This window comes from Bos mutus, chromosome 9, assembly GCF_027580195.1.
Source record: "Bos mutus isolate GX-2022 chromosome 9, NWIPB_WYAK_1.1, whole genome shotgun sequence".
In the NCBI taxonomy this organism is placed as follows: domain Eukaryota; kingdom Metazoa; phylum Chordata; class Mammalia; order Artiodactyla; family Bovidae; genus Bos; species Bos mutus.
Window position 1 is genome coordinate 21,583,654 of NC_091625.1, and position 26,622 is coordinate 21,610,275.

Below are 26,622 nucleotides of genomic sequence, written 5' to 3' on the forward strand. Positions count from 1 at the left end.
TAATTTTTTCTCTAGATGTTGATTCTTTCACACATCCGTTCTCGTTCCCTATTCATTAATACAGATAAATGGCTATTGAATCAATCTAGTGCTATCGGCTGTTATTAACCTTTTGTAAATCCTTTAGGTCTGATCACTATGGTTACCTAAAAACCTGGCAAATAACCTAGATTAAATAACCTAAATAAGTTCTGTGTGTCTAGTAAAAGTTCTTTATTTAGGAAGATAATGTTTTCATTTGGAATATGCTAAGCTTTAAACTTTTAATAAGCTTTTAATAACTGTCAATGCCATTATGAAATAGATTCCAATTTTATGATCATCTGTTGACTCATTTTTCTGAAGCCCTGATTATGTACGATTAATGAGGGTTTTGTTTTTCTTTTTGTCGATTTAACTTTTCTCTCGTTTATTTTTGAATGCTTCTGGGAATACTTCAGAAGTTTCCAGCACTGTTCTGTTTTCAAATCAAATAATTTATGAAGTATAATCAGCTTTAGATTTCAAATTGTGCTTTCATACACAAGCCATAAAATTTGAAATATTACTTTTAACTGTATGAGGATGTTATGTTACTACTTATTCAAATTTTATAGTAGTAAGTTTTTCAATAAAAACTTTTATCCTTATTATTTTCTTAGGACATTTAACTATAGTGACTATATAGCTCACATTTTTAAAAGTATGTGGTCTTAAAATATGAATATGCTTATGAGGAAAAAGGGACAGTGTATTTTAAATCTGTTTAGTTCTTCAGTGATCTAAAATGTAAATGTACTTCAACAATCTAAAATGGTCATCCTTCTACCATACAAGATTCTAATTATGCCTTCAGTTCATTTTTCTCTGATAGCTATATATCATATCATCTGTTGGCCATTGTGAAGTTATTGCAAAAATGAAATATAGGGGACTCAGAAGTTCAATATTCACAAACCCATAGAGATATCACCATACTCTCCCATTTAAAGGCTCTTGTACACCTAGTTGAAGCACTGACCACAAATATCAGGTCTGAAAAATTGAAATGTTATTCTCCCAAAGCCTGTGGGAAAATGTGGTATCTCACTAAAGAGCACAGTAGTCTTCTTAAATACAGGGATCCCCAGTTTTAGTCTCTTGCTGTGACTTTATAGCTATCCATAAGGTTCTGTTCATCTTTGGCCTTCGTCTAATTTGCTCTCATTTGGGGCTAATTCCTCTTTGTTTTCTTAAATCCAGTTTTGGCTAATAAATACCTACAACATATTTTACTGTATATAATAGCACTGAGAAATTGAACTTTGAGTACAACTAAGTAGAAAATATCAAATATGATATCATTATAGCATAAGTTGGTTCAGCATCTGTGTCAGATTATGTTATTCAAACACATGAAACAATCAAATTTCTGACTTGATCATCCTCTGCAGACAGTTCTTGTCAGTTGAAGTCTGTTTTTTGTTACTGCTCTGTCAGTGGATCATCCCCATAATTACAAAAATTCTGTTGAATTCCCAGAGGTTTCCTATATTTCATATTTGTTACATTATTTGAGAATAAGATATTACATATTGTTGTTCAGCAACTCAGTCATGTCTGACTCTTTGTGACCCCATGGACTGCAGCATGCCAGGCTTCCTTGTGCTTCATCATCTCCTGGAGCTTGCTCAAACTCATGTCCATTGAGTTGGTGATGCCATCCAACCATCTCTTCCTCTGTCATCCCCTTCTCCTCCTGCCTTCAATCTTTCACAGCATCAGGGTCTTTTATAATTAGTCAGTTCTTTGCATCAGGTGGCCAAAGTATTAGAACTTCAGCTTCAGCATCAGTCCCTCCAATGAACATTCAGGACTGATTTCCTTCAGGATTGACTAGTTGGATCTCCTTGCAGTCCAAGGAACTCTCAAGAGTCTTCTCCAACACCACAGTTCAAAAACATGATTTCTTCAGTGCTCAGCCTCCTTTATGGTCCAAGTATCACATCCATATATGACTACTGGAAAAACCATAGCTTTGACTAGACAGACCTTTGTTGGCAAAGTAATGTCTCTGCTATTTAATATGCTGTCTAAATTTCTTATAGCTTTTCTTCCAAGGAGCAAGCGTCTTTTAATTTCATAGCTGCAGTCAACATGTCCAGTGATTTTGGAGTGCAAGAAAATAAAGTCTGTCACTGTTTGCATTGCTTCCCCATCTATTTGCCACGAAGTGATGGGACCAGATGCAATTATCTTCATTTTTTTGAATATTCAGTTTTAAGCCAGCTTTTTCACTCTCCTCTTTCACTTTCATCAAGAGGCTCATCAGTTCCTTTTCACTGTGTGCCATAAGGGTGGTGTCATGTGCATATCTCAGGTTATTGATATTTCTCCCGCTAATCTTAATTCCAGCTTGTTCTTCATGCAGCCCAGGATTTTGCTTGATGTACTCTGTATATTAGTTAAATAAGCAGAGTGACAATATACAGCCTTGACGTATTCCTTTTCTCAGTTTTAATCCAGTCTGTTGTTCCATGTCTGGTTCTAACTGTTGCTTCTTGACCTGCATACAAGTTTCTCAGGAAGTAGGTAAGGTGGTCTGGTATTTTCATATCTTTAAGAATTTTCCACAGTTTATTGTGATCCACACAGTCAAAGGCTTTAATGTAGTCAATGAAGCAGAAGTAGATGTTTTTCTGGAATTCTTTTGCTTTTTCTATAATCCAACAAATGTTGGCAATTTGACATCTGGTTCCTCTGCCTTTCCTAAATCCAGCTTGAACATCTAGAAGTTCTCGGTTCACATACTATTGAAGCCTAGCTTAGAGAATTTTGAGCATTACTTTGCTAGCATGTGAAATGAGCGCAATTGTGCAGTAGTTTGAACATTCTTTGGCATTGCCCTTCTTTGGGACTGTAATGAAAACTGACCTTTTCCAGTCCTGTGAACACTGCTGAGTTTTCCAAATTTGCTGGCATATTGAGTGCAGCACTTTCACAGCATCATCTTTTAGGATTTGAAATAGCTCAACTGGAATTCCATCACCACCACTAGCTTTGTTTGTAGTAATGCTTCCTAAGGCCCACTTGACTTTGCACTCCAAGATGTCTGGCTCTAGGTGAGTAACCACACCATCGTGGTTATCTGGGTCATTAAGATCATTTTTCTTACAGTTCTTCAATGTATTCTTGCCACCTCTTCTTAATATCTTCTGCTTCTGTTAAGTCCATACCATTTCTGTCCTTTATTGTGCCCATCTTTGCATGAAATGTTCCCTCGGTATCTCTAATTTTCTTGAAGAGACCTCTAGTCTTTCCAATTCTATTGTTTTCCTCTATTTCTTTGCATTGTTCACTTAGGATATTATATATAATAAAAGGAAAAAGAAAGAATGAAAGAGAGAGGAAGAAACAAAAAGAAATGGCTGCTCTTACAACAGAACTTCGCAAAGCATTTTTAATCTGGATTTAGGTAATAGGTCAAATTCTAGTCCAAAAATAGCCAGTTCATTTTGTTTTTAATAAATTTTAATTCAAAGCATCTTGGCCCTAGGGAGAAATGGCATTTGTTCCAAAGGTCCAGAGATCCTGGAGATCAGCTGTCTGTGTTCCTTTAACCTTACGGCAAGGCTGCCTTAGTTAATGTCACATCTTCCTTATTATTCATTCCTTGGGAAAAGTCAGTGGCTGATATAGAAATAGCCAAGTGCTTTATTCTAAAACGAAGTGATTTAATCAGGAGGTTGAGGGTCAGATGCAGGAACCCTGGGGATGGATATTTTTCCTTGTTCTCAACACAGATTTTTTTTTTTTTAAATGAGAACTCTCAAAAACAATTAGTCCCTTCAAAAGCAGCCCGTGCTTCATTTGATGTGGCCATGAGCTTCCCTGGAGGTTCAGCAGGAAAGAATCAGCCAGCAATGCAGGAAATGTGGGTTTGATCCCTGGGTTGGGAAGATCCTCTGAAGAAAGAAATGACAACCCACTCCAGTATTCTTGCCTGGGAAATCCCACAGACAGGGAAGCCTGACAGGCTGCAGTCCATGGCAGTTGCAAGAGTCAGATATGACTTAGCAACTAGAAGTACCACCGACCACCTTGGTAAACTCTATCCAAGGCTGAACCTCAGAGGGTGCAAGGAGGAGTAAAAGAGTTAACATAAATTCCTGTTGAGGAATTATAGGGGCCTAGAAAGATATGACACCCGCAGCACATATACATTTATGTCATAGATTTGGAGAAATCTATGACAATCCCCCAGTGCTGAGCTGGAAACAAATAAATGTGAGAGTATAATGGCAGGCCAAACTGGAAGGGTAGACTGGGCAACATGAGATGAGATGAGAAAATGCATGATGATGTTTCTCAGAGCATGCCTGGTACTTTGCAGACTAACTCTTCCACAGGAGCTGGATAGGACCTAATGCTTAGGAGCAGAAGCCTGTGATGGCAGAGGGAGGGGCCAGGAGACTTGTGGTGCTCTCCTGGGCATCAGGCCCTGGGAGGTTCAGATGATGCTCCCAGTCTCTGGCTTCAGGGAATTCTCTCTCAGGACGTCTACCTTGAGGCCCAGTTAAATGTATCTGATTCCAACTGTCTCCTGGACTCCTAAACAGGTATATCCATCCTCCAGCTGGTTGCTGGTGAGGGGTGACCCCATGTACAAAATCTGCTTGTACATCTGGAACTGCTGGGTTAGAGACGGGGACTGTTAGACCCTAGGACTAAGTTTTGTTGTTGTTGTTCAGTCGCTCAGTCATGTCTGACTCTTTGCAACCACACGGACTGTAGCATACCAGGATCATCTGTCCTCCACTCCCTCCCAGAGTTTTCTCAAATTCATGTCTATTGAGTCAGTGATGCCACCTAACCATCTCATCCTCTGCCACCCCCTTCTCCTTTTGTCTTCAAAAGGACTAAGTTAACAGTGCCTCTTCAACAGGACTGCCAATGTACTAAACTGGCAGGTTACCTGTGATCTCTGTAACAGGAAGGATCTCCAAAGTTAGGGAAGAGATGTTTCAAGGATGGAAACATCTTCCTTATTAAAACACAACATGAAACCCTTGAATTAAGTTCTGAGCCAAGAAGAAATCTCAAGAACAGCCAGCTGGCAGAAGCTGGTTCTAGCAGCAGCCTCTGACCCATTTACCTAAACACTGTCTTTCTGTTCAGTCTGTCACTTTGATTTCCTCTGTCATCACCAATTCTGTGACCTGACAGCTTCTCTTTAAATTGTTGGCCTACGAATAACTACACCCTTCCTTTCCTTCATTCTTCTGGTACAATAGAGACATGTAGCTTTTTCAAAATTAATGTGATTCAGTACTAAACTAAAATTAAAAGTCAAGATGCTTCACATAAAATCACATTTCCAAACTCCAAGCTCTTGATCCTAGGATGATGTGAACCAGCCCCCAAATGCTGTGCAATTTTCTTCTCTGGGTCCTCCTCCCACCACCCCATCCTATGTGTTAATCAGAGTGTTTTAGCTGCCATATTTTTTTTTTCTGATTTTTCTAATGTGGTACATGTTCAAACAATAGGTTGAAATAGATAAGAAGAAGGAGTGATTGATTCCAACAAAGGTGGTAAAGAAAGGGCTCTCTGTAGAGAAAATAATTAAGTCAAGAATTAAAGGATAAGCAATGGCTAGCCATGAGAAGTTGGGGAATGAGTGTTCCTGGCAGCTGGAATGGCTTATACACAGGCAGCAAGAATCTGGTGTCCTGGAGGTACAGACACAAGTTATGGAGGGCCAGAATATATTGAGGAAGAAGAGAGGTCATAAGATAAGGCTGGAGAAGGTCAAGGGCTCTATCACGTCAAGGCCACGGTGAATAGTTTGAACTTTGCTATGAAGGCAAGAAGCCACTGAAGGGGTTGTGCAGGGGAGTTATATATGTTCTTGTTTATCTTTTGAGAGTCTCCTCACTGCTCTATGGAATAGGGAATCAAAGAAGTAAATATAGAAAAAGGAAAGCCAACTAATAGGCTGCTGCATAGATCTGGGCAAATGGTGATGCTAGTTTCAACAATTGCTCTCAAACTATGGGTCACGCAATCATTTTGGTGGTGTTGAACAGCAATATCAGTGAAATAGAACAATGTGCAATAGAAAATATCAGAGGCCATCTTATCACTTCACGATATTTTCTCTCAGTTTCTTATGCATATTCCTATAGATGCACAAGTAGTGGATTGTACCATGAAGTGGGTTTATCACTATGAATGGTGATCCAAGGGGCTTCTATGGTGTCCCAGTGGTAAAGAATCCACTTGCAATGCAAGAGACATGGTTTCAATTCCTGGGTTGAGAAGATCCCCTGGGGAAGGAAATGGTAGCCCACTCCAGTACTCTTGCCTGGATATTTCTATGGACAGAGGAGCCCTGTGAGCTACAGACAATGGGGCTGCAAAAGAGTCAGACACTACTTAATGACTAAACAACAATAGTGATCCAAGAAACCCCTGGTCAATACCAAGATGGTGACAGTTCAGTTCAGTTCAGTCACTCAGTTGTGTCTGACTCTTTGCAATGCCATGAATTGCAGCACACCAGGCCTCCCTGTCCATCACCAACTCCCAGAGTTCACTCAAACTCACGTCACTTGAGGTGATGCCATCCAGCCATCTCATCCTCTGTTGTCCCCTTCTCCTCCTGCCTGCCATCCCTCTCAGCATCAGAGTCTTTTCCAATGAGTCAACTCTTCGCATGAGGTGGCCAAAGTACTGGAGTTTCAGCTTTAGCATCATTCCTTCCAAAGAACACCCAGGACTGATCTCCTTTAGAATGGACTGGTTGGATCTCCTTGCAGTCCAAGGGACTAGTAGATGCAGCCAAAAGAGGAGTCTTCATCGTAAAAATGTCCTCAAATATATAGAGATGGAAGAGATCAACTTAGAAAGGACAGAAAGAGACAGGAGAGCATTCTGTTACATATTTTAAGTATTGCAGCCCAATGGGCTTCCCAGGTGGCTCAGTGGTAAAGAATCCACCTGCCAATGCAGGAGACAGAGGTTCGATTCCTGGGTCAGAAAGATCCCCTGGAGCAGGAAATGGCAACTCACTCCAGGATTCTTGCCTGGGGAATCCCATAGACAGAGGAGCCTGGTGGGCTACAGTCCACAGTGTTGCAAAGAGTCAGGCATGACTTAGCGACCAAACAACAACAACATTGCATTCCTTTATTTATATTCCATTCTTCAAGAAATTATTTATAGTAACTTGTACAGAATGATAATTTAATAGGATTGTATCATAGATATAGGAAAATGACAGATAACCAGCCATTTTTTAAAAGACTTCTTTTAAGAAGAATTAGAGCATAACCTAATGGTCACCAGTAGGTCTTTCTCTTACCTTTCAGCTAGGCATTGCTTTTCTATATCATCGATGGATCTCTCCATTGAAGGATCACCATCAATGGCATTTATAAATGGGTTCAGAATAGCTACCAAAAAAGTAGCATGAAGGGAAGGAAATATTAAATTCTGTGTCTATTTAGTCTTCATTTCTTCTGAGACTTTCTTTGCTCTTCTGAGGTGATGATACTAGTTTTGTTGAGCTTCTTGACAATGCAATCTGACCTTCATTTGGTTTAATGTACAAAAGTCACCACCCTACAACTAAATATTCAAAAACTTGCATTATCACCTTGTATTTAGTCATTCAGTCATGTCCGACTTTTTACGACCTCATGAACTGTAGCCTGCCAGGCTTCTCTGTCCATGGGGATTCTCCAGGCAGGAATACTGAAGCGGGTTGCCATGCCCTCCTCCAGGTTGCCAGGCCCTCCTCCACTTCACCATAGTGAGTGATAAAAAATGTATTGTGCCTTGGGTCAAATGACATGTTTATGTTTCATTTTGCCTAATATAGGATATAATGACCTCTCTTAGAGAAGGTCATCTAAACGAGTCTCTCTATCCATATCTGCTTGAGCAGCTTGAATTTAATCTGCTATTTGGGGTAGTCTCTGACCTGATGAGAAATAGATTTATAATAAATTATCATTGAAATTCAGAAGCTTGCCTTGGAAAGAAAGGGTACATGCCATGGGCAATTAGCAAATGCAGAAATCCTTTAATTATAAATCATGCCCTTGCCTGAGGAACTTTGCTGTACTGTGCTGACGAGAGGCAGAATCTAATAGTGAGCCTTTTCATTTTACATGCACACATACACACACCCACAATCTAGGAACATGTTAAGACCCATATGTTCCAACGACCTACTTACAAATTGCTAGATGAGAGCAGCTTTAACTCCCTACTTCCTCTGCCATAGCAAGCTTACTATTCCATCACCTTTCTTCTTCCTGGGATCCTCTGCATCAGTTGTGAAAATCTGCCTCTCTCCCCTCCTTCTATCAGACGCTTGTCATGGCTTTGGGGTAGGGGACAACCAAAGACTGTAGTAGTATTCTAATAGTAGACTCTTAAAGAATTTGTAGTCAAAGGAATGAGTCTCTAATTGTAGGAAATTAACTTCCACTGGGAACTTGACAAGTTGCTACTTGGGATGCCTGCCCTGTTGCTTCTCAAACTGGACCACCCAGGTAACTAACTGCATGTGCTGAATGTCCATACATTTTGATAAAGCCACCCAGAGAGCCTCTCCCAGCCCTACTAGTTGTGCTGCCGACTGTGCTATAAAGCCATTCCTATGCCAGACGAACCACAGAATTTCAGAAAATAAGGCACTTGAGAACAAGGTAGCATCATCATTTTCAATCTGGTTTTTCATTCTCAGACCTTATAATGTTGGCCTTTTCTGCAGGATTTCAGTTTGGTTTGTATTATTCACTGAGGAAGTCTGGTGCCTTTAACAGTCTTCCTTTTAGCATAGATAAGAACAGCAGACTAACAGTTCTTTGAGTAAGTAGGATTAATTATCAGGAAGCTGTTGATAGTTCATTGCTGACCTGTAAAAACCTAGTAAGAATGAGGTCGGCTAAATAATGGACTCATTTAAAGTTTGGGTCATATAAGACGTCACTAAGGATCACATCATTTCAGCAAAGAAAATATTACAGAGGACTCTCCTCTTAAAAGAAAATAGTTTTTCTGCTGGAGAGCTTCCAAACCACACCATTGCAAAACCTAAACACTTCAAACCATGCAAGCTAATGTTTAACTGTCTGGTTCTCGTTGTCTTGAAAACCCTTTCTCCCTTGATAACTGATTTCTGCTGAAATCCAGGTGTCATTTAGCTTTTATTTTCAATTATGTTCCTTATGCTAAGTGAACATACTTTCATTGCCTAGGTTTTTTTTTTTTATCCTGCATAGTGTAGAGCATATTCTGCCCTGCCCTCTGTGATTGGGAAAAGTAGTAATAAGCATTTTATGGAAGTTAGGGAAAAATAATAAAAAGCAGGGCTGGATCAAGGCATGATTGTGAAATGCCTGAAATTTTTTAAGCCCTTGTCTCCTAATTTACAATTTAACCCTTTTTGTGTCTTAATTTCTGTGGAATCTTCTTCAGCCAGTATTTGGTGGCCCTTCTAAGCATCTTCTGTTGGAGGGTGGACTGAGATCAGACATGATATAGTGCACAAAATAAGGCCTGATACATAGTAGATATTCAAAAATTGCTAAGTCTGCATCTCCTAAGCCTCATGACTAAGGGATACTTAATACTGTCATACGATGAAACTGATTTTAAGAACATTTGCTTGAAAACTAAAAAGCTCTCTGAACCCAAAGGAATGTGCCTATAATTCTGAAATTTTAGGCCTTGTAGGAGGTAGAGAAGAGACATGATAGCAGGTGGGGGAAGGCTCTGAAGTGATGACAGCTGCTTGTTCATTAGATTGGCCTTGCTGGAAAAAAAAAAAGTCATAGTGTAGGTAAGGCATGGGGGCCAGGCAGAGTGTGGGGCCAGATCACTCACACCAGAGGCAGAGAGCCTCTGTCCCAGGTCAGTTCCAAGACCTCTCCCCTGGCAGCCCATAGGTCTGGATTCTTTTACCTTTCTTCTGCCATCAATCATTCATGAAGGGTCTGATTAGTTAGTGCATGTTTAAAGGTCACAATGACAGAGGCAGATACAGGATCTCTGAGAGCTGAAGTTTATACACTTACAGGAGCCCTTTTCCATGTACTAGAAAGAGCGTAAAATAATAAATACAAACGTGACTAGTCAGAATAATAAAAATAAATCACCACAAATTGTGCACTTAAAAAGCCAACAAGGGACTTCCCTGGTGGTCCAGTGGTAGAGAATCTGCCTGCCAATTCAGAGGACATGGGTTCAATCCCTGGTCCAGGAAGATCCCACATGTTGTGGGTCAACTAAGCCTGTGCAACACAAATACTGAAGCCCATGAACCTGAAGACTGTGCTCCACAACAAAAGAAGCCACCACAATGAGAAGCCCATGTGCTGCAACTAGAGAGAAGCCCCTGCTCACTGCAGCTAGAGAAAGCCCTCATACAGGAACAAAAACCCAGTGCATCCAAAATAAAATAACTTTTTTTTTTTAAATGACAAACATCACTAAATAAAATCCATAAACAAGTAAAATCTGTAAAAATAATGTTTTAATTGCCTTACTGATACACCCTATAGTATATTGGTATTTTTATTGGTTTTCTTTTTCTTTTTTTTGTTGCCTACTATGATTGCTCCCTCATGAATCTCCTGATAAGAGAGAACTTCTGAGTTAACCACATCCATGAGACCCGAAACCTTTGTCTATAGTTTTTCACATAGGATAATTTGAAGAACTTTCCCTAAATGGGCTTCTGGCACTGAACATTTCAAACCTTGTTTATTCTCTATATCACATAATTGTGGAACTGGAAGGACACACTCAGATCACATTTCAATCTCTAACCCAGTGTCTTCATTCCATGACCACAAATGAGTGGGCAGTGAGAGCATTTCAGCCAGTGTTCCTGGGTTAGAACAGGTAGCAGAACTTAGCTATATCTAGAAGTGACTGCAACCCACGTACATATATCCCACCCAACCCAGACTTGGACTTCCCTGATAGCTCAGTTGGTAAAGAATCCGCCTGCAATGCAGGAGACCCTGGTTTGATTCTCAGGTCGGGAAGATCTGCTGGAGAAGGGAAAGGCTACCCACTCCAGTATTGTGGCCTGGAGTATTCCATGGACTATACAGTCCATGGAGTCACAAAGAGTAGGACACAACTGAGTGACTCTCACTTTCACTTTCAACCCAAACTAAAAGGATCCTAATTTCAGTTTGCCATTAGCCAAATACCCAAAATGTCCACAGTCAATCTGATACCACCCAACATGAAGGGTTGTGAAGAGGAATTCCATATGAAAGACAGAACAGCCTTAACTGATGTGGTTAAAGTGTTCTACATTTTTCAAATTTTACAAAAACATTACCTTCTTACTACCTGCATGCATGCTCGGTTGTGTCCAACTCTTTGCAACCCCATGGACTGTAGCCTGCCAGGCTCCTCTGTCCATGGGATTTTCCAGGCAAGGATACAGGAATGGGTTACCATTTCCTATTCCAGGGGATCTTCCCGATCCAGAAATCAAACCTGCATCTCCTTCGTCTCCTGCATTGGCAGGCAGATTCTTTTACCACCGTGTACCACCTGTGATGCCTTAGCAAATCCAAGAAGGTTTAAATTTCTGGGACTTCACAAAGGGAATATCCCAACACAGAATTCTGAAAAAGAAAGAGAAGTTCTATCCTTCCCCAACCTGTAAGAAGAGCTCTTTCATGCTAAAGTACTCAGTAACCTGCTTTCCCAGTGGCTCAGTGGTAAAGAATCCACCTGGATTGCAGGAGATGCAGAAATCACGGGTTCAATCCCTGGGTCAGGAAGATCCCCAGAGGAGGAAATGGCACTCCACTCTAGTACTTGCCTGGGAAATCCCATGGACAGAGGAGCCCGGTAGATTACAGTCCAGGGGGTCACAAAGAGTAGAACACAACTGAATGACTGAATACCCACATATGCACTCAGTAACCTAGAAAGACTTATGTAAATGTCATAAATATTGTATCAGTATCATTATTAAAGTCATTTGTGCCCAGCATAAGGCAATCTCAGAGACAGAAATCATGATACCTGGCTCCCTGAGGAATTGAGGGGGGCTTTTCCTGAACCATGTAGCTGGTTCTCTCCAGCCCCTCCTTCAGCACTGCTCAAGGCAACCTGAAGAAGCAACTTAGGTTATGTTAAGAAATGTTTTAATCTAATTTAGTCATTTTAATTGTCTGATTCTTTAAATCCTACCTCTACCCTGCCACCAAGAAGCTATGTGAGCTTGGACAAATTAGTTCACCTCCCTAAGCCTGAGATTTCTCATCTCTAAAATGACAGTAATAATACTTTCCTTGCAGAATTGTGAAAAGGATTAGATGGACAGCACATGTAGACTACTTGGCACCCAGCAGATCGATTGTACTTATTGGCCACATCGCAAGTATAACTATAAGGGAAGAACAGAGGGGAATATGAGACAGCTGGGGTCCAGGGCCTCCATATGCACCCCACATGGCATGGAAGGAAGGTAGAACTCTAGAAATACTAGGGAGTGATGCTTTCAGTTTCAGCATCTCTACTTTGCCTCGGGACCCAGTAGCAACACAGTGAAAGTGACCATGCCAACATAACAACAACAGCACTCTACAAACAGAGTTTGCTAGTAAACATGAGGCTTTTAGGAGGCAACAGTAATTCAGATTGGGTTCAGATCATCCTCACGGATATAGCGTCTGACTCTGAAATTGCATGAAATTTGGGAAATGTTCTTGCCTCAGATGGTTTGGCGTTTGAACGAGAACAGCAGATTTCTCTGATCAGGTGGATGTGCAGAGGGCCCAGCAGGCTGTAGGGGTTCTGTAAAGGTTTTCTGAATCCAACTAAAGTGATCCATTCTGAGAGAGCCTGGACACTGGTGTATGGATGTGGGACAGGCTCTGAGTAGCCTGAGACATCTGCTAATTTGAGGCTGCAGAGCACTGCCCTTAGTGACTGGTCTGAAGCCAGACTACACTGGGACCCAAATCCCAGCTCTAGCCTGTAACATCTTTACAACCTTGGGCAAGCTACTTAAATTTTTTGTATCTCAGGTCCCTTCTTCTAATGTGAGGACAACAAAATATTTCATCAGGTCAGAGTGAGTATTAATTGAGAATTAAATGACATATGGTGACTGCAGCCATGAAATTAATAGATGCTTGCTCAAATGTTAAATGGGAAAGCTGGTAAAGATGTCCAGAGGTCTTTGGTTTTTGTAGATTTGGCACAGAAAGGGAGTGATAATTACAGACATACATTTTAGATTTTCTAGTTGTATTAGTTTCCTGTGGCTGCTGTTTAACTTGGGGTTTGTTTATTTAGTTATCTTAAAGCTTTATTGAGCTATCATTGAGGTACTATGAATTTACACTTTAAAAATATAGTTCAATAGTTTCTAGTGTATTCACTGAGTTGTACAGTCATCTGACTTTATTATTATTATTATCTTTTTTTTGGCTCTGCTGGGTCTTTGTTGTGGTACATGGGCTTCTCTAGTTGTGGAGTACAGTCTCAGTGGTTGAGGCACCCAGGCAGAGTTATGGTATGTGGGATCGTAGTTCCCTGATCAGGGATTGAACCCAGGTCCCCTGCATTGGGAGCACAAAGTATTATCCACTAGACCACCAAGGAAAGTCCCTAACTTGGAGTTTAAAACAATAGAAATTTACTTTCTCACAGTTCTGGAGGCCAGAAGTCCGAAATCAGTATCCCTGGACCAAAGTCACGATGCTGGCAGACCACACTCCCTCCCTCTGGAGGCTCTCAGGGACAATCTGATTCCTGCTTCTTCCAGCTTCTGGGGGCTGCAGGTACTTCTGGTACTGTGACGTCATCATTCCAATCTCTGCCACACATTGTCTTCTTCTCTGCCAGCTGTTTCACATCTCCATCACCACTCTCTTATAAAGACACAGGTGTTGTCATTGAGGACCCTCCTGGATAATACAGAATAATCCAGGATAATTGCCCCATTTAGCTTCCCTGGTCGGAGAAGGCAATGGCACCCCACTCCACTGCCTGGAAAACCCTATGGACGGAGGAGCCTGGTGGGCTGCAGTCCATGGTGTCGCTAAGAGTCAGACACTACTGAGCGACTTCACTTTCACTTTCCACTTTCATGCATTGGAGAAGGAAATGGCAACCCACTCCAGTGTTCTTGCCTGGAGAATCCCAAGGACGGCAGAGCCTGGTGGGCTGCCGTCTCCGGGTGGCACAGAGTCAGACAAGACTAAAGCGACTTAGCAGCAGCAGCAGCAGCTTCCCTGGTGGCTCAAACAGTAAAGAATCCACCTGTAATTCAGGAGATCTGGGTTCAATCCCTGGGTCAGAAATATCCCCTGGAGAAGGGAATAGCAACCCACACCAGTATTCTATGCGACTTTCCAGGTGGCACTAGTGGTAAAGGACCTGCCTGCCAATGCAGAAGACACGAGTTCGATCCCTGGGTTGGTAAGATCCCTGGAGGAGGAAATGGCAACCAACTTCAATATTCTTGCCTGGGGAATCCCATGGACAGAAGAGCCTAGTAGACTACAGTCCATAAGGTTGCAAAGAGTTGGACACGACTAAAGTGACTTACCACAAACTACACAAAACCTTTACCTTAATCATCTCTACAAGGTATGTCTACAGGTTCCAGGGATTAGGATCTGATATCTATCGAGTCCATTAGCCTATTAGTCCACTAGTTAACATGAAGAAAACCTAAGATCAATGGCATCTAATCCCATCACTTCATAGCAAATAGATAGGGAAACAATGGAAACAGTGGCTGACTTTATTTTCTTGGGCTCCTAAATCACTGCAGATGGTGACTGCAGCCATGAAATTAAAAGATGCTTGCTCTTTGGAAGGAAAGTTATGACAATCCTACACGGTGTATTAAAAAGCAGAGACATCACTTTGCCGACAAAGGTCTGTCAAGTCAAAGCTATGGTTTTTCCAATATTCATGTACATATGTGAGAGGTAGACCATAAAAAAGGCTGAGCACTGAAGAATTGATGCTTTTGAACTGTGGTGTTGGAGAAGACTCTTGAGAGTCCCTTGTACTGCAAGGAGATCAAACCAGTCAATCCTAAAGGAAATCAACTCTGGATATTCATTGGAAGGACTGATGCTAAAGTTCCAATACTTTGGCCACCTGATGCAAAGAGCCAACTCATTGGAAAAGACCATGATGCTAGGAAAGATTGAAGGCAAAGGAGAAGGGGACGGCAGAGGATGAGATGGTTAGATAGCATCACTGACTCAATGGACATGAATTTGAACAAACTCCAGGAGATGGTGAAGGACAGGGGTGCCTGGTGAGCTGTAGTCCATGTGATCACAAAGACTCAGACACGATTTAGCAACTGAACAACAACAACACTTATTAATATGTGATACTAGTAAAATATGGATGAAGATGAAATTATATGAAGAAAAGAAATATAAATATTAGAATACTGTGAACCATAAATATATTACAGGGAAATTAAGAAGAGCCACTACAGGGAAGTGAGAAGGAAAGAGGAACAGCCCAAGTCAACAGTCTGGGTAGGGGTGGAGGGAGTATTTTACATTCCAATGATATAGTACTTTCACAAAGGACAGCATTTGGGAAACACTTCAGAGAATCAGAGGAGAGCTGAGAAAGAATCATTGAGTTTATTTTAACTAGAAGGAGAAATACCTAAAAGTTTATCCAATGTGGATTTATTGACATGGGAGTGAGAAAGCCAAACTGCAGTAGACCGAGTACGGAGTCCCTTCCCTCTGCGGTATACTTTGTCCACAGGCACAGGTGGAAAGGAAAATGGTGCAAGCACATAGCTTGGCGAGTCACTCTTCCACTTTATTCTCAGTTGAATTTTCTTTGACTTCCCCAAACAAAAGCTCAGAGGCCCTAAACTTGCCAAGGTGGACATGACCCATATTAAAAGGGGAAGACATTGTGTTCTTCCCACATAAATATGTTTGCTCTTCAGCTAGAGAGAGGTCAGTGACAAAGGTTTATTTATCCTTGTAATTGTTTAGCCTCCTCTCTTTCTAGGGTGTTAGTGACTAGACTAGTCAAGCAGTGGTATTTTAATCATTATATACTATCTTGCAATATCTTCAGAAGGACTCTAAATAGTAAATAGTTTTAAATTTTTTCTAATATATGAACATTAGGTAGTCACTCAATAGTCTTCTATTTTTATTTTTTTAATTTAAATTTATTTATTTTAATTGGAGGCTAATTACAATACTGTATTGCTTTTGCCATACATCAACATGAATCCGCCACAGGTGTACACGTGTTCCCAATCCTGAACCCCCCCTCCCACCTCCCTCCCTGTACCATCCCTCTGGGTCATCCCAGTGCACCAGCCCCAAGCATCCTGTATCCTGCATCAAACCTGGACTGGCGATTCATTTCCTCTATGATATTATACATGTTTCAATGCCATTCTCCCAAATCATCCCACCCTCTCCCTCTCCCACAGAGTCCAAAAGACTGTTCTATACATCTGTGTCTCTTTTGCTGTCTCACATACAGAGTTATCGTTACCATCTTTCTAAATTCCATATATATGCGTTAGTATACTGTATTGGTGTTTTTCTTTCTGGCTTACTTCACTCTGTATAATAGGCTCCAGTCTCATCCACCTCATTAGAACTGATTCAAATGTATTCTTTTTAATGGCTGAGTAATACTCCATTGTGTATATGTACCACAGCTTCCTTATCCATTCATCTGCTGATGGACATCTAGGTTGCTTCCATGTCCTGGCTATTATAAACAGTGCTGCGATGAATATTGGGGTACACGTGTCTCTTTCAATTCTGGTTTCCTTGCTGTGTATGCCCAGAAGTGGGATTGCTGGGTGGTATGGCAGTTCTATTTCCAGTTTTTTAAGGAATCTCCACACTCTTCTTCATAGTGGCTGTATTACAGAATATTGAGTAGAGTTCCCTGTGATAATGATCCTTTCTCCTATCCATTCATCAGCTGATGGACATCTAAGTTGCCTCCATGTCCTGGCTATTATAAACAGTGCTGCAATGAACATTAGGGTACACGTATCTCTTTCAACTCTGGTCTCCTTGGTGTGTATGCCCAGCAGTGGGATTACTGGGTCATAAGGCAGTCTTTTAGATGAGCTTCTCAGGTGGCTCAGTGGTAAAGAATCCACCTACCAGTGCAGGAGACACAGGAGACGTGGGTTTGATCCCTGGGTTGGGAAGATCCTCTAGAGAAGGAAATCACAACCACCCACCCCAGTATTCTTGCCTGGAAAATTCCATGGAAAGAAGAGCCTGGCGGGATGAAGTCCATGGGGTTGCAAGGAGTTGGACATGACTGAGCATGCACACACAATCTTATAGATCTCAGACAATGTGCTAAGCATTATGTTAGTTGTCCATTTGTGTCCGACTCTCTGTGACCCCATGGACTGTAGCCTGCCAGGCTCCTCTGTCCAGTCCATGGAATTCTCCAGGCAAGAATTATGGAGTGGGTTGCTATTCCCTTCTCCAGGGGATTGTCCCAACCCAGGGATTGAACCCGGGTATCCTGCGTTACAGGCACCGTCTGAGCCACCAGGGAAGCCTGCTAAGCATTATAGGAGATAATATAAATATCAGATCAGATCAGATCAGTCGCTCAGTTGTGTCTGACTCTTTGTGACCCCATGAATCGCAGCACGCCAGGCCTCCCTGTCCATCACCAACTCCCGGAGTTCACTGAGACTCACATCCGTCGAGTCAGTGATGCCATCCAGCCATCTCATGCTCTGTCGTCCCCTTCTCCTCTTGCCCCCAATCCCTCCCAGCATCAGAGTCTTTTCCAATGAGTCAACTCTTCGCATGAGGTGGCCAAAGTACTGGAGTTTCAGCTTTAGCATCATTCCTTCCAAAGAAATCCCAGGGCTGATCTCCTTCAGAATGGACTGGTTGGATCTCCTTGCAGTCCAAGGGACTCCCAAGAGTCTTCTCCAACACCACAGTTCAAAAGCATCAATTCTTCAGTGCTCAGCCTTCTTCACAGTCCAACTCTCACATCCATACATGACCACTGGAAAAACCATAGCCTTGACTAGACGAACCTTTGTTGGCAAAGTAATGTGCAAAGTAATGTCTCTGCTTTTGAATATACTAACTAGGTTGGTCATAACTTTCCTTCCAAGGAGTAAGCGTCTTTTAATTTCATGGCTGCAGTCACCATAGTAGGGCTAATAAAAGATTACAATTAGTAGCTAACATTCTAGTGCCTTGTATGCAACAGGCACTGATCTAAATGTTTTACATATTGACTAATTTCAATAATTTGATAAGAAAGGAGACACTAATATGATACTAGTATTATTGCCCCTATTTTATAGAAGAGAGGACTGAGGTACAAAGATAAGGAAAAGTCACACAGCCAGGAAGTATGAAGTGAGGATTATCTGGGCCTATTTTCTGAACTGCTATGACATACATTTTTTTCAGCATCTGCATCTCTAACACACTTATTTTAGGAAGGGGCAATACAAATAAGCATTATTTCAAAGTGATTTAACAAAAATTAAGTTTTAATTTTAAGAAAATCTTCTAATACTACAAATCCTTATCCATTATTCATATTCATATTTACAGAGTATCTACAATGTACTAGGCACTGATCTAGAAGCTAAACTTTCAAAAACTAATAAAACCGTGACCCCCTTTTTAAGATGGAACTGGTACCATCTTTCAATTTCATACAATAATCAGCAGTATCACCGTTTAGTCCTGAGCTGAGATGAAGCCAACTTTTCTCTCACTGTGTGTAAGAGACAGCATTGGATCTTTGAAAGAATTACATTGTATGGTAGAAACTACCACTACTTACTTTTGAAATCCTCCTTCTGGGGAAAACAGTGGTATCCTCAACCACAAATGAAAATTACAGAGGAAAACAATGGAAAATTGTACGTGGAGAATTTTTTTCTTGCAACATCTCCATCGATAATCCAAGGTTCTGAGAGGTACTATGTTCACAATGTTGAGCAACTCACGGTCTGTTTTCTGAGGATTGTCTAACCCGACATCTCAGATCATTTTCAGTTTGGCTTTCCATGACCCCAAGCAACACATAGGAGTTAAGAGGAAGTCAAATTCCACTTGTTCCACTTTCCACCCATTCAAAGGCAAGAATCGAGGGAAATCTCATAACCTCAGTACTCAGAGTAAGGGAGCCTGGCCCCTCCTCTGCAGCAGTTGCAAGTGAGCCCCAGAAGTGCAGGACCTTCTCACACCATGCCTCAGCGCTACCCCATCAGAACTTACCAGTGAAACTCATTTGTCCTTTATCCCAAAAGAAAACTCTCAGACTCCTTCTTACTGCCCCATCCCTAGATATGGTTGCCAGATAAAATACAGGATGTCAGGTTGAATTTAACTAGACATCCTGTATTTTTATTAGCTAAGTCTGGCAACCGAGCCCAGGTCTTTCAACCCCTTAGGAGAAAAGGCCATCCATATGCCGGAAGACTTCCTTGATCACCTAGCCTATGCTGAATTGCGATCTCTCCTCTCTCAATGCTCCCTGTCTTACTCCAGTGTCAGTTTTCTCCATAGCATTTATCATCATCTGACAAAGGATACATTCTGTTAGATTACATTTTGATTTTTTTATTCTCTGTTCTCCCTGCCTCCCACCATGCTGAAATCATATGAGACTACAGATTTTGATATATTTTGTTTGTGATATATATATATATATTCAGTACCTACAGTAATGCTTGGCACAGAGTAAATGTTTGATAAATATCTGTGAATGAATTTGATAACCATCTATTCATTTGATGTAAAAAATGATATTGTCATTATGATAAATATCATAGGTACATTTATAATGATAACTAATCATGCAAATAGTTCATATTTATTGAGCATATAGTATGTATCAGGCAGAATGCTAAGCAGTTTATGGAGATTAACTCACTGCTTACAAAAATCCAATGAGGTAAAAGTTGTTATCCCTATTCTACAGGTGAGCTAACTGATAATGAGGGGGAAAAAAATGATTGTCCAAGGGCTCACAGGGTAGTATTGAGATTCAAATCCAGAAGTCTGACTTCATTATCTGAGTACTTTCCTTGAAAAAGAATGCTTTTCCCTAGGAACACTAAAAATATGAAAAAGTATTTTTTTCACATTCTGAGGGTTGTTTTTTCATTTTGTTTATAGTTTCTTCTGCTATGCAAAAGCTTTTAAGCTTAATTAGGTCTCATTTGTTTATTTTTGTTTTTATTTTCATTAGGAGATAAGGCAAAAAAGATCTTACTGTGATTTATGTTAAAGAGTATTCTGTTTATGTATTCCTCTAAGAGTTTTATGGTGTCCAGCCTTACATTTAGGTCTTTAATCCATTTTGAGTTTATGTTTGTGTATAATGTTCAGTTCAGTTCAGTCGCTCAGTCGTGTCCGACTCTTGCGACCCCATGAATCGCAGCACTCCAGGCCTCCCTGTCCATCACCAACTCCTGGAGTTCACTCAGACTCACGTCCATTGAGTTCGTGATGCCATCTAGCCATCTCATCCTCTGTCGTCCCCTTCTCCTCCTGCCCCCAATCTCTCCCAGCATCAGAGTCTTTTCCAATGAGTCAACTCTTCGCATGAGGTGGACAAAGTACTGGAGTTTCAGCTTTAGCATCATTCCTTCCAAAGAACACCTAGGACTGATCTGCTTTATAGAATAGACTGGTTGGATCTCCTTGCAGTCCAAGGGATTTTCAAGAGTCTTCTCCAACACCACAGTTCAAAAGCATCGTTCTTCAGTGCTCAGCTTTCTTCACAGTCCAACTCTCACATCCATACATGACCACTTGAAAAACCATAGCCTTGACTAGATGAACCTTTGTTGGCAAAGTAATGTCTCTGCTTTTGAATATGCTCTCTAAATTGGTCATAACTTTCCTTCCAAGGAGTAAGCGTCTTTTAATTTCATGGCTAAAATCACCATCTGCTGTGATTTTGGAGCCCCAAAAAATAAAGTCTGACACTGTTTCCAGTGTTTCCCCATCTATTTCCCATGAAGTGATGGGACCAGATGCCATGATCTTAGTTTTCTGAATGTTGAGCTTTAAGCCAACTTTTTCACTCTCCACTTTCACTTTCATCAAGAGGCTTTTGAGTTCCTCTTCACTTTCTGCCATAAGGGTGGTATCATCTGCATATCTGAGGTTATTGATATTTCTCTGAGCAATCTTGATCCCAGCTTGTGCTTCCTCCAGCCCAGCGTTTCTCATGATGTACTCTGCATATAAGTTAAATAAGCAGGGTGCCAATATACAGACTTGACGTACTCCTTTTCCTATTTGGAACCAGTCTGTTGTTGCATGTCCGGGGAGTGTTCTAATTTCATTCTTTAGCATGTAGCTGTCCAGTTTTCCCAGCACCAATTACTGAAGAGACTGTCTTTTCTCCATTGTATATTCTTGCCTCCTTTGTCATAGATTAGGTAACCATAATCTATAATCATAATCATAACCATAATCATTAGGTAACCATAGGTACATGGGTTTACCTCTGGGCTTTCTCTCTTGTTCCATTGATCTATATTTCTGCTTTCATGTTTTGATTACTGTAGCTTTGTAGACCCGGAAAGACAAATTTCATAATACCCCTTTTATGTGGAATCTAAAAAAAAAAAAGGTAAAAATGAACTTATTTACAAAACAGAAGTAGAGTCACAGATGTTGACTTATGGTTACCTGGGGATAAGGGTGGGGAGGAGGCATAAATTTAGAGATAGGGATTGACACACATATACTGCTATATGTTAAATAGATAACTGATAATAATGGTCTGTATAGCACAGAGAACTCTACTCAATACTCTGTAATGGCCTGTATGGAAAAAGAATCTGAAAAGAAAAAGGGTGGATATATGCATGTATGTATAACTTATTCAGTTTTCCATACATCTGAAACAAACACAAAATTGTAAATCAACTGTTCTTCAATAAAAAGTTAAAACATGAAAAAGGGTTTAAATGTTCACATAAATTATTAAAGTCTTTTGAGTGAATAAATTACTGCCCAGGCCAAAGAATTTTTTCAGTTGATTGCTATATGTGAAACAGAACCTGGATGTGGACAAATTAAGACCTTCTTTGTAACAGCAGACTTCAATCATATTAATAGAGCATTTAGTTGGAGGGTAAGTTGAGAGAGTCAGATCGTGGCTGATCATCTTTTTTCCTTATTTTAAAGCTCAGAATCTTGACTCCAATATGCAACTCACCAAGGTACCATGTATATACTTACAATGTTTCTTAGAACTTTATAAAGATGGTGAAGGGATCTGAAGCCATTCTAGAATGAAAATTATATTCATTTTACTAGCAAATACTTTGAACATAAATATAAACAATTCTGGATATAATCCACTTTAAATTTCTAGTTTCTCCTCACTAAGGAATAGTCTATACTTCTATGACTCTCACGAAGGGAATTCCTTCCACTCACTCTTTTCTTCCCCCTTCTATGTTGGCTGTTCTTAGCTCACACTGCTCTGTCCTGGTTTCCTTTTCCTGTGTCAAAATACTTACTATAATTTTCATGTTACTCTGTGTTTACTAAAAGATCCAAAGTTTATGTTAAGGACTCCCTGTTGCTTGACTTGAAGACTGATGCTCTATACTATCACCAGGTAGCAATGCATGGCAAAGCAATAACCAAGGACTATTACTGGTTTACTGTCAGTTGCTGTTTTATAGACAGTGCTTTGCTAGTCTTCTACTGAGCAACCAACCCAAAGATCAGCAATATATAGCCAGCAGGCAAAATCCAGCAAATAGCTTGTTTTTGTCTGGTGCCACTAGCTAGGGATGATTTTTACAGAAAAACATTTGTAATCAGATTATAAAGGAGCAGTGAGGTTGAACCTCCATGAAGTAAAACATTATACCAAAAGAAAAAAAAAAAAGATCCATTATTTTCATTAGTAAACTTGCATTACAAAAAAATGTAATCTATTATTATTACTGTATATTTAATTCTATCAATAAGAAGTGTGGAAATTTGTTTTCTCTTTGCTACATGCTGCTGCTGCTGTTGCTAAGTCGCTTCAGTCGTGTCCGACTCTGTGCGACCCCATAGACGGAAGCCCACCAGGCTCCCCCATCCCTGGGATTCTCCAGGCAAGAACACTGGAGTGGGTTACCATTTCCTTCTCCAATGCATGAAAGTGAAAAGTGAAAGGGAAGTCGCTCAGTCGTGTCCGACTCTTAGAGACCCCATGGACTACAACCTACCAGGCTCCTCCATCCATGGGATATTTCCAGGCAAGAGTACTGGAGTGGGGTGCCATTGCCTTCTCCTCTTTGCTACATAGGTGCCTACTAATTGTACTCAATGTGGTCTCTTGGTCCATGAATCTAAAATATTTACAATCTGGTCTTTTATAGTAAATGTTTGTTGATCCCTGATCTAATATCTGGTGTTGAGCAGCATGATTCGAAAAAGGTCAGTTGTTAGTTGTTTTAAAAAAGAGATCAATTACAGTTTCACCAATTCCAAGTTTATTTATATGTAATTTAAGTATGCTACTTTGTGTTATCATTTTTAAAATCCCTATTTATTTGCTACACTCAGGATATTTTAGGGAGGAAGGAGAATTGGTTTTGTTTTTTTATTTTCAAAGAATGCTCACATGTTTAGCCTATTTGTCACGTTCCTATTGTCACAATTGACTAATTGTTACTAAGGCATTCCATTTGACAACTTGTTTTCAGTGGGTGCCACATTACATGCAGCACAGTGTAAAATATAATTCAGATCGTCTAAAACTATGTCTCAGTAAACACACAATCTAGAAAGGCTTTTTGTTTGGGATCACCGCTTGCTACCCACATCAATAAAGATGTTTATGATTTTATTTTTATTTTTCCAATTGACTACCATCTCATTTCAGAAGAAAAAGAAGAGAACCTGCTGAAGAAAAATGAAAATTGTATGAATATCCACTCATCCATCCCTTTAACTGACCCCAAGAAAATTATGGAGTATACGTAATGGAAGTAGAAAGACACAGTTGTGATTTGCTCCACATTAAACATTTTTTTTTAAGCTGTAGCTTTTTTTTCTTGGAAGGCCTTGAATCAGCAAGGGGAAGCACATATACAAGTGACTGCATCCCTGAAGCTTGGTCTAAAGGCCATCCTTGACTTAGCCAAGCAAGGCTTATGGAGCAAATAAATTCAGCCTGGACCTTGGGCTGTTTATTCATCATTTACTAATCCACTCAACACACCTTTACTGAGCATTCACAGTGAGCACTAGGACAACAGTTTCTGCTTCAAAAGAATTTATAGTTCATTTAATCCTGTTCTACCGTGGTAACCCTAGCGTAAATATAATTAGCTGTCTCACTTTGTTTACATACATTGCCTTCACCTTCTAAAGTTACCAATATTGTTACTCCTAAGATATTAAATATATGTAGCCCAGCCCTGCCATTAAAACCTAATCCCAGGACCACCTTCTTAGCCTTCCTTGTGGCTCAGATCTCCAGACCATACCCACAGCACCCCAAGCCAAGATTCCTCTTTTACTGCCCGATTTTCTCTCTTTCCCATTCATTCCTTCAGGAAAAGATTCATTCTACAAAGTCAACTCCCACTTTAAAAAGTGAACTCTAGATGAGAATACCAGCTAATGTTGCTCAGTCGTGTCCAACTCTTTCCGACCCCGTGGACTGTAGTCTCCTAGGCTCCTCTGTCCATGGGATTTTCCAGGCAATAGTACTGGAGTGGATTGCCATTTCCTTCTCCAGGAATGTTGATCAGTTCTGATCAATACGCTTATTCTGTTCTGTACATTTTACCCAAATTAACTCAGTTTCCTCTCACAGGACCCTTAAGATGTAAGCATTCCTAACATTCAACACTTGGAAAATGAGGAAACAGGCACAAAAAAATTGAATAATTTGCCCAAGGCTATCTACTAAGAGGACTTCCCAGGTTGTGCTAGTGGTAAAGAACCCACTTGCCAGTGCAGGAGATGTAAGAGATATGGGTTTGATCCCTTGACAGGGATGATCCCCTGGAGGAGCGCATGGCAACCCACTCCAGTATTCTTGCCTGGGAAATCCTATGGACGGAGGAGCCTGGTGGGCTACAGTCCATGGGGCTGCAAAGAGTTGGAGAGGAATGAGACTTAGCATCCATGCACATCCACTGAGAAGTAAAAAGGCCAGGATACACAGCCAGCCAGGTTACCCTGTATCCTCTATTCCCTCTATAGCCTCTAACAAGTGGATCATACAGAGACTGGTCAGCCAAAGGCCATCTTCTAAATGTGGCTTAACCCCAGAGAATGTGCTGAGGAGAGGACTTCTGAACTGTGCATGCCAGTGTGCCCAGTCTCTTAGTCATGTCTGACTCTTTGCAGCCCCATGGACTGTAGCCCACCAGGCTCCTCTGTCCATGGGATTCTCCAGGCAAGAGTACTGGAGGGGGTTGCCATGCCCTCTTCCAGGGGATCTTCCTGACACAGAGATTGAACCCACATCTCTTATGTCTCCTGCATTGGCAGGTGTGTTTTTTACCACTGAGTCACTGGAGAAACCCCATTTCTGAGCTGATCATGAGGCAATAGGCAGCCTTCCTTGGGGTGGATGGGAAGGGAGGCAGTTTCAGTAAAAGACCATCCTGGAGTGGTTAGTGTTGGACCTGGAGGCCTTGAGGAAAGAATCTCCATCCCTAAGAGAAGCTTATTTCTTGAGAAGTCAGAAATGCACAGCCTGATAAGCTCCAGTGTCCTGAGATGGCTCACCCTTGTTCTGGTAGATGATCCTCCTACTGGGCCTGCCTAAGGGGGGCTTATTCACAGAAGTAACAGGATGAATTCAAGGCCAGATTATGGCCAAACAGCTGTCAAGTTGAGCCAGGGCTCCTGACTCACTCACTCCAGGCAGAGGCCAAGCCCTTCAGAAAAATCTATTCCTTTGTCACATTGTGAGGAAGAGACTGGAGCCAGATGGCTGATTATCAAGGGTTTTGTGAGCTGCAAAACCCTTCAAGTGAGGGATGTGTCATGTCAGACTAGGTCACTAAGGATGAATATGTAAATAAATTAAAATAGTCAGAATGAGCTTTTAGTTTTGACTTTCATGTATGTGCCTCTCCTCCAGAAGCAGTTTAGGATGTGTCAAAAAAATCTTTACTATGAGCTCATGCCAAAGAAATGACAGCAGGACAAGTTGTAAGAACAACTTCTATGTGGATGGACCTAGAGATTATGACACTAAGTGAAGTAAATCAGACAGAGAAAGACAGATATCATATGCTATCAATTACATGTGGAATCTAAAAAAGAAGTAATACAAATGAACTTGTTTACAAGACAAACAGAATCACAGACATAGAAACAAACTTATGGTAACCAAAAGGAAAAGGAGGGGAGGGATAAATTAGGAGTTTGAGATTAAGAGATGCAGACTACCATATATAAAATAGGCAACAAGGATTTACTGTATGGCACAGGGAACTACACTTCATGTCTTGTAATAACCTATAATGGAAAAAATCTGAAAAATTTGTGTATATATACTTGCTTGCTTCTTGGAAGGAAAGCTATGACCAGCCTAGACAATATATTAAAAAGCAAAGACATCACTTTGCTGACAAAGGTCCATATAGCC

The 26,622-nt window shown here is 40.8% G+C and overlaps 1 long non-coding RNA gene across 1 annotated transcript in view; it reads left to right on the top strand.

The window, feature by feature from the left end:
- Nucleotides 1-26,622, top strand: part of LOC138989200 (uncharacterized) — a 63,507-nt gene that overhangs the window by 854 nt on the left and 36,031 nt on the right. The window lies entirely within an intron of this gene.